Here is a 12,298-nt window from a genome sequence, read left to right on the forward strand (position 1 = left end):
CTTCCTACTTCTCTTCTACATTACATGCCTTCACCATTTGCTTCTGAGTCTGGCTTACGAAAATCAAGAATCCTCCTCTCAGCACTGCTGACATGAGGGCCAAATCATTCTTTGTTGCAGGAGTTGTACTGTACGTTGTAGGATGTTAGGTGACATCTCCATTCTCTACCAACTAGGTGCCACTAACAGCCCCCTGAACACCACTGTGACAGCCAAAAATGTCACCAGACATTGCCAAGTACCCCTTGAGAATGACAGGATATCTCCCCAAGATGAGAACTATTGGTGCAAAGACAGGGTCAGCTGTAGAGACTCGACTTTCGCTTGCAGTTCTTAACCACTGCTCTGAGGTAAAGAAATGAGTGAGCCGACTTAAATCTATCTTTAAGTCTTAGGGGATAGAAAGTGGAATCATCGAAGCAATGGATGACTCCTTCAGTGAGGCAGAATGTATTTGAGAAAGACAGATAACAGCTACAGGGCAAATCACATTTCTGAAACGCCTCCATCTTCACTCTCTCTCTCCCTCATCTCCATCTCTTTCTTTCTTCCTTGGCCCCCGACTGCCCTCCCTGTGTTCTCAATCCTCTCAGCCTCAAGTGCACTTTTGGTGTCAATAAATTATTGTAACAAAAACAAAACTAAAATATATAGTGTTATTGAGGATAGTTCCAAGGTATAGTATTGGAGAGAGAGTATCCTGAACAAATAGTTTGTTGTTCTAAACTGAATTCTTGATATTAAGTTTTCAATCTCATATTCTGGAGAGAAGCATTTTAAAGATAAACTATCTTGATATTTTCATTTCAAAGACAGGTAATAAGTGGAATACAACTATTTTCAGGGTACTTCAGACAGGCATAATCTACTTTATGCAACCAGTCACCATTCTGAGATTTCCCAAAGAGCTTTGCTTTACAGTCAGTCTGAGAAGCTGCGGCATTTGTGGTAAAGGCACTGCCTCCACGGGAAAGATGAATTGCTTGATTAATAAATTCAGAGGAGGGGATGAGAGGTGAGGACAAGGTAAAGTATAGAAATAAAATGAAAAGATAGATAGGTAAGGAAAAAATAGTTCCAGTGAGGAGGGAAGGGAAAAAAAGTAAGTATTATGCTCCCTTTTCTTGAATTGAATATTTGGATACACTATATTTCTGAGAAAATGTGATTGTGAAAATATGAAATATTTGCTTCTACCCAGAATATATTCCTCCTCGCTCTCATATCTTATTTTATAGATAACAAATGTCTTCAAAGATATACAACACTGATCTACTCTGACTACCGTTTATGAGACACATGTCTTTGCAGAGCCAGCAGCAGGAAGCCCCTCCTGTGCCAAGGGAACCTGATGTAATAGGAAGGGAGAAAAGTACTGCTACCACTTCTGTATGAATAAGAAAATAGAAGATTAGACAGGATACTGCTTGTGCTCTGAAACTTGTGGTTAATTTAATCCGACACCCTTGTGGTTCATGGTCTTACTAATAACAAAAAAGCAAGTTCCCTTGACAACTGATCTTACTGTAAGGCTGGAGGCACTGGAGGGAGGAAAGCGAGGACAGTGCAAGTGGAACAAAGACAGCACCAAGTAGCTCTGTGACATATGAGGAAGGAACGGACAGCTCTTCCTGGATTCCAGTACCAGGACCTGCCGACAGACCCCGGATGCAGACCCCCTCCATCCGGAAGGAGGAGACCTCTGGCTGTCCATCACCCAACCCCTGAGCCAATAAAAAATTCTCCACATACCCCTGGGGTGGCCCACTCCCCCTTCCCTTCCCTGTGCTTATAAAAATTCCCTGCCTATCTGGTTAGGGGCGACTTCCCCAGCCTGCGTCCCTGCAGACTGGTGAACCTCGCCCGGGAATTGCACTCAAATAAACTGCCTGGCCCTTTGTTGCCTCTCGTCGCCTGCTTATTTTGGCTAGAATTTATCTTACACTTACTGTTTTTTTTAAAGTTAGGGAATTGCAGGCCTGAAAAATGCAGAAGAAAGTATACCTTATAAGAGAAAAAATGCTATGTGAAAAAGTAACATCAGTGTCTGAGAATATTTCAGAGCATTACAGAGGTCATGAGGATTGTGGGCATTTTACATTAGGAGATATGCATGCTTGGCTTTGATGTGCAAGACTGCAAGACCAGGAGGGATAGGAGTCTCTTCCTAGCACTGGCCTTAGAGATAGCAAGGGCATCTGTCCACCCCAGACCCCTCAGTGTTCCAGGAAAGGAGCCCGCAGTGTAAGCTGCCTTGCCCTGGGGCTACCTCTCCCTGTTCAGAGGCTTCTCCCTGCAGTGGATTTGTCTCCCCTCCAGGTATGGGCCTCTGCCCTGTCAATCAAGCCCAAGCCAACATTTGACTCCTCATCTCCCATCATATATATGAGCAAGAGCACTTGACTTGAAGATTAATTTGAGATGCAAAGAACAAGTGACACAGCCATGCCTCAGGACTCTGCAAAGCCCGAATCTCCCTGACCATTTTCCACACTGGACTTGCACTGCTCTCCACCCTCCAGTCAAGCCTTACAGAGTCAAACATCGTGAAATACCACTAACAACAAATTTTGCCAGTGAAAAACCTTCACCATGACAATAAACACAGTTGAGTTGATATTCAAAGTAAATAAGGGCACCTCAAGTTGAGTCTGTTGGGTCAGTGCCCTTTGTTTAGCTTCCTGAAGTCTCTATTTCTTTAGTAGCAATAAAATGCAGATTCCTACTGTCTTGATAAGCCAACATGGGCAGAACTGCCTTGATTTGCTCTCTGCTGAAATAGAGGTCACACCAAACATGGAATTTTCTTAACTAATTAAATTCAAGGTTTAAAACACTCCCTCTGTCTTCAACTGTGGATTACACGATAGAACTGTCCTTTTCAAAATGATGGCTTTTCAAACCTCCACTGGGAAATTTATCATTGACTTTCTTCCTTAGAAATGAAGGCATAAGGTGTCAAAACAAAGGAGAGTAAAATGTAAAGTGCCGAGAGGTAGCCAAACATGTTGACTAGCATAAAAAAGTGTCTCTTGCATACCTATTCCAGTGGATTTGTGCTGAGCAAGGAACTAAGATACTGCCCCACAGAATCACAGAACCATAGATCTTCATACTCTTAAAGGCCTTGACAGTAGTGTGGCCTAACTCAAATCTTTTTACTTATAAAATATGTGGAACAACAGACCCACAGTGGATAGGTGCCTTGTCCAAGATCAGCCAAGTTGTGTTGTCTTTATTTTTCCATTGGCAAGAACTTTTTTTATCCTACTGCAAGCTAAGTTAACCTGTCACAATATCATGAATGCTGTCAGAAGATATGAGACTCCTGGCTCAGAGACAAGGTCTTTATTACTCGCAGAAATAACAGCAGCCAGAGTATCAGCATTTCTTGCAGTTCCCTAAGTCCCAGTTTCCACAGGGAGATTTGAGGAGGACAAGATGAACCTGCATGTGCAGTGAGTTGAGTTACAGCAGGGACACCTAGAGCTTAGGGAACTGAATTCTTTTATAATGAACAATAACCATGACTGCCCTTTGCTCTACAGAGGGAGTCATGATTGTCAGGAAACTATAGTCAAGATAGTCCATAACAAAGAGTCAGTGCCTCTGCTTGCAGTTTGTGCAGAAATGTCAGAGACACATAGAGAAAATTTTTCTGAGTATATCAGTCAGTCAATCCCACTGATAAATCTTTCAATTTGCCTACAGCATTTAATTAAGGCTACTATCAACAAGATTCTAAGCAGTAGGATAAGGTAGGATGAGGCCAACCTGCAAAACTGAGCTCAGCCATGCCTCCCCACCTCCTGGGCCCAGAGCCAACCAACTAAACAAACCCTCTAAACCATCAGGGATTACCTTAGGAAGCAAGGTAGATTCCTCATTATGTTTCAGTATGATTCTCCGTTTGGTCTGAGGTATTAATTCAAGTACAGCACAATTTATTTGTGATTGTACAGACTTCACCTCAGCCCACAAGGAGGAAACCTAGGACATTTTATTATCCATAATAACCCAGGCCATGTGAGATATGGTGTGTTCAAGGTGGTATGGCCTCAGACAGAAAAAGACAAATACCATATGTTTTCACTTATATATAGAATCTAAAAAACACATGAACACGCAAAACATAACAGACTCATAGATACAGGAAACAAATTGTTGGTTACCAGAAGGAGGGGTTAGAGGATGGGCAAAATAGGTGAAAGGATTAAGAGGTACAAACATCCAGTTGTAAAATCAGTAAGTCCTGGGATGTAAATCCATCATAGGGAATAAAGTCCATAATACCGTAATAATTGTATGGTGACTGATGGTCACTAGACTTACCATGGGGATCATTTTATAATGTATAAGAATACAGAATCACTGGGATGGGCACCTGTAATAGGCTGCTGCAAGTCAACTCTATTTTAACTAAAAAAATTTAAAAGACACATAACAACAACAAAAATCCAGGCCAGAGTGTGGAAATTGACCTGAAAGTTTTCCATGGTAAGGGAACAAAGACAATTCCCACTATAAGTGGCCTCCATATTAAGGATTATGCCACAGAGCGTGCATAAATAACACATCAGTTATCCCTCTGGGAAGAGTGCATTTCCAACCTAGAGATGTTAGAGGGGAATGGGCCTCCTTCGTGTTCTTTTCACTTTCCCAGCTGCATGGAGTCCATGAAGAGCCTGGGAGAGGTTGGAGACACAGTTGGAAGAAGGCTGAGTCCCTGTGTTCCCTCACTGAGGAGAACCATCCACTGCCATAAACACCTGATCTGGGTTGTTACGTGAGCAAGAAACAAGCTTCTGTCATGGAGTCATCATGAATTTGCTCACTTTCAGCAGCAGGGCCTAAGATAAATCATAATGGAGCCCCCACCCTTAGGTGTTCTTCCCAAAGAAGCATACACATGTACAAAAACAGCCTTAGTGATAGAAAAAACATGAAAAAGCCTAAATAAACCACAACTGACTCTAACAATAAAGTACTATACCACAGTTAAAGTGAGTATTCTAGGTTCATATGCACTGATATCTTAAAGTCTCAAAAACTTAATTGCTGACTATAAAATGCAAGGTGTGGTGACACACTCTGAAGTCATTTAGGTAAAATCATGAAACCCACAAATAACAGTGTATTTTGTTTCTTGGTATCTACATAGATATTAAAAATGTAAATATTCATGGAAATGATACAGCCCAACTTCAGGACAGAACTACTCCTGGAAGTAGAAAAGCAGAAGTAATATGGGGGGAGCATTAGCTGTATTGATAATTATCCTGTCTCTTTGAAAGAAGAGAGAGATTTGAAGAAAAAACAAAAGGCAAATTCTATCATCTATTAAACCTAAGTAAAGGGTGCATGATCCTTATTTTTATGCTTTTCTGCATGTTGTAAATATTCCATAATTTAAAATAATTTTTAAAGCAATATAGGAATATTTCTCTATTCCCAGAAGTCTGTCACTATGAAATCCTATAGTTTATCTAATCTACTTGCATCTGAAGATCTTTAGGGAGAAAGAAGCAAAATTTGACAAAAAACAGGATGTTATAGAACTCTTTCTCTCTAGGGAAATAAACAACACACAGTAGCTGCGTCAGATGCATAGTCAACAGGGAGTCATCCAATTTTACTCATCTTTGGCAAATGCAGGGAATCAAATGCAAAACGTAACACTCTGGGACTATGTTGTGAAGCCATGGCATTCCCTGGAGGTTGTCAGGTACATGAAATAATTAATGGACTATGCTCACCCATAACTAATTTTCTCATTTCTGAAAGAGCTTATGGGAAATCATCTTCATTTAATAACTATCAGAGTATAACCCAATACTAATTGAAATATTTCTTATATTTTTTAACAATCTCAGACTACTGGGCAAACAGCAGTTTAAATGGATTGAAATTGTTTATGACTGATGAGATGTGGGAGTGAAGTGGTGTATGTCAGTCAACACTGGCCAATTTCTACCACGTCCTTCACAGGTACACCTTGCTCTTTCAAGTCCATAGAAAGCTTCCCTCTTCTTCTGATCTCTTAGGGACTACAATATGTCAACTCTTAGTTTCCACTTTGTGATAATGAATATTTACTGGACTTTTTTTCATTCAATTGTATATGGTTTGTTTGATAATATTTTTGCATCCTTTTCAATGCTTAGTACTGAACTTTACACAAATTAGATATGAGAGGAAATATTTTGTTGATTAGCAGATATCTGCAATGCACCAAGTTCAGTTTTAATATTCAATTCTACGTCCCTTGAATTAAGCCTTATAATCTCTCCTCCACCTTACCTCCCCCCAACCCAGCACCCAGCACATGGTATATGGCAAATGATTTTGATAAGTTTATCAATCAATGAGCCAATAAAAAAATTCAAGTGTTTTACACAATTCAAAATAAGGAAATTGATCCTTCTGATTTCAAATTAAGTTAGAGGTGGAAATTGTTCATTTTTACATTTAATTTCCTTTTTCTTTACCCTCTGTTGCTTCTACAATGAAAACAGATTAACCATTTATAACTAAGCTCCAGAATAACTGATTATGCTGAGTTGTATACTTAATATGACAGAACGTTTTGTTGACTGGAAGAGAAAATTAAGAGTTAACAGGCTGTATTCCATTCTTTACCTAAAAAAGTAAAAATGTAGTTGAAGGCCAGACCTTGCCAACAAGCTTAGGCTTCACAGAAAAAGGTGCATATCACCTTTAAAATTTTGTCACTATACTCTATGACAGATAGGCTTTTCTCAGGCAGTTGAGACATATTTACCCTGACACATCCATTATTATCCAGTGACAAAATAACAAAATGCTTATAAAAGGAACTGAAGAGCTAACACCTCTACGCTAATGAGCACAGAGTCTACAGAGGACATCTAACAGGCTTAAGTCAGCACCTCTCCTCCACCACAGTCTCACACCTACAAGCTCACTTTTGTTTGCCTGTGTTAATTAAGTAAATAATGTGGACAATGGACTTGAATGTACAAATAATTATAATGGTGACTTTTAACCAAAGATTTGCACTTCCTTCTCTATTCCCATATATTACATGCCAAAATTACCAATAAGTTTATTTCAGCTTGGACAGTGGCACCCCGCCCCCCTTTAGAAGTCGTAAGTGGTTTCCTATTACCCAGGAATAATGTCCATACTTCTTAGCAAGACAATAAAAATTCTTCATATTCAGGCCCCAATTTATATTTAGAGGCCTACTACATGCCTCCATACACTCTGTGATTTGACATGCCAATCTATATGCAAACCCAAATACCAGGAATAGACCACATACATCTAGTTGGTGTCTGTTTAGGCAGTACTTTGAGTCTGGAAGGCTCTTCCATACATTACTCACACGTTCAAAGTTCTACGCATCTTCTAAGACCCAGCTGAGATGTTGCCTCTTCTGTGAAGCCTTCCTGATCCCCCAGGCATATTAAATGTCCTTCTGTGGAAACATAGTAAATTTTTTGTATGTTGTTATAACTATCAACAAAGTACCCCATATAAATGAAGGCTATTTTAACATCTTTATCTCTTCCTATATCATACATCCCTTAGGTTAGGTTCCCTGTCACAGTGCATATAGCACACTGCTTTGCACTCAATAGGCAAGTGGATATTCATTCTGTGAGTAAATGAACAAGTGAAAATGTTTAATTTACATTTGTAATTGCAATTTCATAATACATAGAATCCAATAAGCCTTAAAATAATTACAACCAAAGGGAGTAGTAAGGTGAAAAATCTACAGAGTAGACTTTAAACAGGGCAAAAGAGTAGAACAGACGTTAGAGGCAAATTTTAGTGTAAAATTCATGCTGCAGTGCAGTACAAGGGGAAGAACACTCATCTGGAGGCCTTCAGACTTATATTGATATTCTTACTTAACCACTTAACTCATCGGAATCTATTTTATCATCTATATAATAGGAAAGGAAATCTCTACCTGTCAGCGCTACTGTAAGAATCAAAGAATCAAACAGCACAAGTTGTGTGTGGGCAGAGGGCAGGGTTATGGGGCATTAGTCCATGGTTTTTCCCTGAGTTACTGTGAACTTCCAGCAACTAGGTGTTCATTGCCTCAAGGAAGGTAGGAGACACTAAAACAAGAGTAAATAGGAAAATCCAGCTCTTGGATTTTCAGTTTCAGAAGCCTAAAGTTTAACGAGAAAACATGTAAAGAGGTTATGTGTATCTACTGTCATTTTAGAAAAAAAGTGTGGTTAGTAGGAGCAAACTTCTTTTTTTCCCATCCCGATGGCTTCAGCTACTGATAAGACAAAATTCTAATTTTGTCCAGGTTGAGCAATGGAGGAGAGGTAGAGGGGAACATGAATTAACTAGATGTTGTGACTTTGGGAAAGTAGAGGCTTCTGTGGAGACCCACTGCAGACTGAACTCTGGGAAGAATAGGGGAGAATAACCACTAGATTAAGTCTATGGAATCTGAGACCAAAGGAGGCCTATGCCTCATTTCTCAGGAAGCAACAAGAGCCCTGTGTAGAAATGGCTGAGACACATGTCCAGAGTAAAAAGGGCTTTACACAGCCTCACCAAGTTCTTGTGACTCAGTGTGGCCAAGAAGCATCACTCGCACCAATAATGACATGGAAGCAGAAGGGGCCTCCTGCAGCCTCTCAGAGGTCCCATAACCCCAGCACCAGGTAAGAGATTTATCACATTTTCTGTAATGCCAGAGTGTCAGAGAAGAGCAGAGAGACATCTCCAGAGGTCTTTTTAATGGGAACAAGAAACAACTGTAGTAAGACCTTCATGAATGAGTGACAGTGATCTGGCAGGAATGAGGCTGATGGCAGTGACCACAGGCAGCACAGCCCATCCAACACCTTGTCACTGTATATGTTCCCCCGCTCAGAGCACAGAAAACAATCCCACAGAGGGAGGAGAAGGGATGACTGAATTGACTGAGAATAAGTTGCTAACATCCAAAGGCTGGGATTCATAATAGAAACCATATTAAATTTTAGAAAAAATTAGAGAAATTACATTTCTTACTCCTCTAAATTTATAGACCTGAGTTTTACTTATGCAAAATGTCCAGCCCAGGGTTTGCATGGAGTGCTCAAAGTATCAGTTCCTTCCTCTTCTCTTACATCATAGAGCAACACAATCAGAATTTGGGATGGATATTTATGGCCTTGCAGGCCATGGCACCTGTTGTACCTGTACAGTTGACCCTTGAACAACATGGGTTTCAAATGTGGATTATTTTCAATAAATACGTAGGAAAGCTTTTTGGAAATTTGCAACTATTTGAAAAAACATTGTCTTTTCTTACCTATTTGTAAAAATGCAGTATATAATATATGTATATAACATACAAAATAAGTGTTAATCAACTGATTATGTTAGGCTTCTGGTCAACAGTAGGCTATCAGAAATTAAGTTTTGGGGGAGTCAAAAGTTATACATGGATTTTCAACTGTGCAGGGGGTCAGCATGGCAACCCCAACTGTACCATACTCTGCTCTTGTGAGATAAAATAATATGTCACAAAAATAAAATAAAATAGACAACACAGAAATAAATGAGTTTGGCCATGTTCCAATTAACCTTTATTTACAAAAATAGGCGATAGCCTGGACTTGGCCTACAGGCCACAGTTTGCTGATCAGGGGACTAGAAGAAAGGAAAGTGGCTTAAAGAGCTATTGAAATAAATATGAAAGAATAAAGGCATGAGCTAAGACAGGAGCTGTAGGAATGGAGAGGCATAAATACATGAGGGAGGAGGAGGCAAGCAGCTGCAGAAAGAGGGACTGGTGAACAATTCAAAAACTATTTCCCTGGTACACTGAAGGAATGAGGTACTACTGACAAAAATGAAGCAGTTGGGAAAACTTTTAGAATCCAAAAAGAAAAAAATATAAGTACTTCCCTATCACAAAGGGTCTTGATGCCCCCACATACGTGTAAAATTCAAAGGAAGAAAATTCTTTTGAATTTTACAAGGACAGTTCCTGCAGGTTCAAGCCCCAACATTTCAACAGTCATAACAACGTAATAGAAAATTTCACAAATGTGGTCTTGTCTCAGTGTTAAAAGTCATGGATAAAAACTCTTAATTTCCCCTTTTTTGCTATTATTTGCTAAGCCCCACCCTAACCTTCCTTTATGGGACCCCTGCTCTCCAGGACCACTAGGCCAACACCATAACTTCCCCAAGGGCCAGCTGGACCAGCAGCTAGGGAGAATATCTGTGCCTCAGACTCCACCGAATATTCATATCAGCCATTCCTCAGAACGCCTGGGACACCCAGCTACTTGCTGCATATAACCAGCTTCTCCATTTCCAATTTGCTGTTACCCTGTTCCCAGGTACAGCCTCCTGTGTGGCAGACTTCTCTCCTTTGGAGCTGTAAATAACAGAGTTCTGCCTTTCATCTCCCTGAGTGTCACTGTGCTGGGTCCCAACATCAAAAAATTCTTTAAATCTCATAAAGCAATTAACTTAAAATTTTCATGTGAATGGTGAGGAGAGGAGAAAGCTTTTCCAAATTCCTATTCCTAGCTCAGTCAAACAGTAGTACCCAACACTGCAGGCATGACACAGTGCTTGCCCAAACACTTCCAAATGGTTCTCCAAAGCAGAAACAAACATTTGGAGAGAAAATTTGAAAGGAATTCGCCGTGAGACTATCACAGTACATCTGTTTTTTTAGTCATTGCCACAGTGTTCCTATCAGGAGGCTCATGTGCTTCCCCTAAAATGCAATCAGAAAAATCACACCAAAAGACTTACCAGACTCTCCTTGCTGGAAACTGGAGGGAACTTTGTTAGCGGGTAGTTTCTGCCCACGGCTGTCATACGTGAATCACTGATGAGGGTTGTGAAGTCCCGTGGGAGTGAAGATGAGTGCTGTCCCAGCAGGATGTCCATTCCACAGGCATTTGTGGCTTGCTCTCTGTAAAACTTGCTTCTTGCCATCTGTTCTGATTTTGTCACCCTTAGTTTACATTATCTAAAACTGTAAACTAGATTGACATTAAGCATGCAATTTAAGATTTTACTTCCATCAATAAATTCCCCGTAACCACCAATTTAGACTTTATGCAGCTTCTCCCTGCTCTCCGTCACTGGCCTCCTTAACTAACACTCCGGCTGCCCTCGCTTCTGTCTCCCACGCACTTCTTGAACTCCCCTCAACACTGTCTGATCTCATTCTCATGAACATGCTGCCACCTGTTTATCCTGCTCTTTTTCCATTACATTTTCTGATCCCTTTATGTTGCACCTTGGCATTTTCTTCATTTTATATTTACTATATTCAAAAATTCTTCTCATGGATTGACCTCGTCATTAAAATAACTCCCCAAATGCCAATGTCTGGAGTGTCCTCAAGTCCTCATTGCTCTGAAAATGGAAGATTTTTATCTCAAGAACTAACAGAAAGAGCATGAAATTTAGAATCCTGGCCTTAATATTTATCACCTTAGTAGACTTGATCAAGTCACCTAAACTCTCCAAGCCTCAGTTTCTTCGTCTATAAAATATGGGTAAGAAAAGTTACCCACCACACAGGATTCATGAATGGATCACGTGAGATGTAAAGCATCTAACATGATGTCAGCTGCATAATCGGTGCCCAATCAATGTTATTTATTGTTTTAACAGTTATTTACAATCTAATCCACTTCTAATTGAGTTTAAATTATGGCTTATTTACCATCTACAGAAAGGCTTCTCAATACTGTTATGTTTTTGCCAATTATTCTATTATTCTATCATATTATTTTATAACCCCATGCATGTTTTAAATATACATCGAAAAGCAGTATAATTACAAGGCCAGGGATAGAAAAGAAAGCAGGATCTTTAATGTGAAGAGACAATTCACAAGTTGGACAACATTCTGGGGTCTTTACTTTAATAACTACCAATTTAAAGTTAATTTTGGAAAACCTGATAAATCATACTGCATTTTGACACTCTTGGGAAACTTCAATCTGAACTCAGAAGCTTCTGATTCAGTTATAGTGAAGGTATTAATTTACTGTCAGTTTGGAGAGGAGAAAACACCATCTTTGGGATTGTCTGTTCTATATAAAACAATTTGGAATAAACAGTATTTAATCTGAACAAGTTTATTTCTTTTGCTCTTTCACTATAGTGTGACCTCAAGGACTGCCCCAGAGGAGGAGAGCCATCACTGAGGCTCCACAAGGCGACTCAAGCCAGGGTTGTCTTGCCCTTTACAAAGGCAGACTGCCCACAGTCTGTGAACACGTGATCCCTGAATCCTTGTGGACCCAACAGAAAAACC

At 39.9% G+C, this 12,298-nt stretch overlaps 1 long non-coding RNA gene across 1 annotated transcript in view; it reads right to left on the minus strand.

Moving 5' to 3' along the window:
- LOC140843517 (uncharacterized) overlaps nt 1-11,171 on the minus strand; it is a 194,101-nt gene extending 182,930 nt beyond the window's left edge. Inside the window, exons 1-2 of the long non-coding RNA XR_012121359.1 lie at nt 10,777-11,171; nt 7,367-7,459 (exon numbers count right to left, since the gene is read on the minus strand). This is a non-coding gene — a long non-coding RNA (uncharacterized lncRNA). The remainder of the gene's footprint in view (nt 1-7,366; nt 7,460-10,776) is intronic.
- Between the last annotated feature and the right edge of the window lie 1,127 nt (nt 11,172-12,298).

The sequence above is a fragment of the Manis javanica genome, chromosome 9 (genome assembly GCF_040802235.1).
Source record: "Manis javanica isolate MJ-LG chromosome 9, MJ_LKY, whole genome shotgun sequence".
Lineage (NCBI taxonomy): Eukaryota > Metazoa > Chordata > Mammalia > Pholidota > Manidae > Manis > Manis javanica.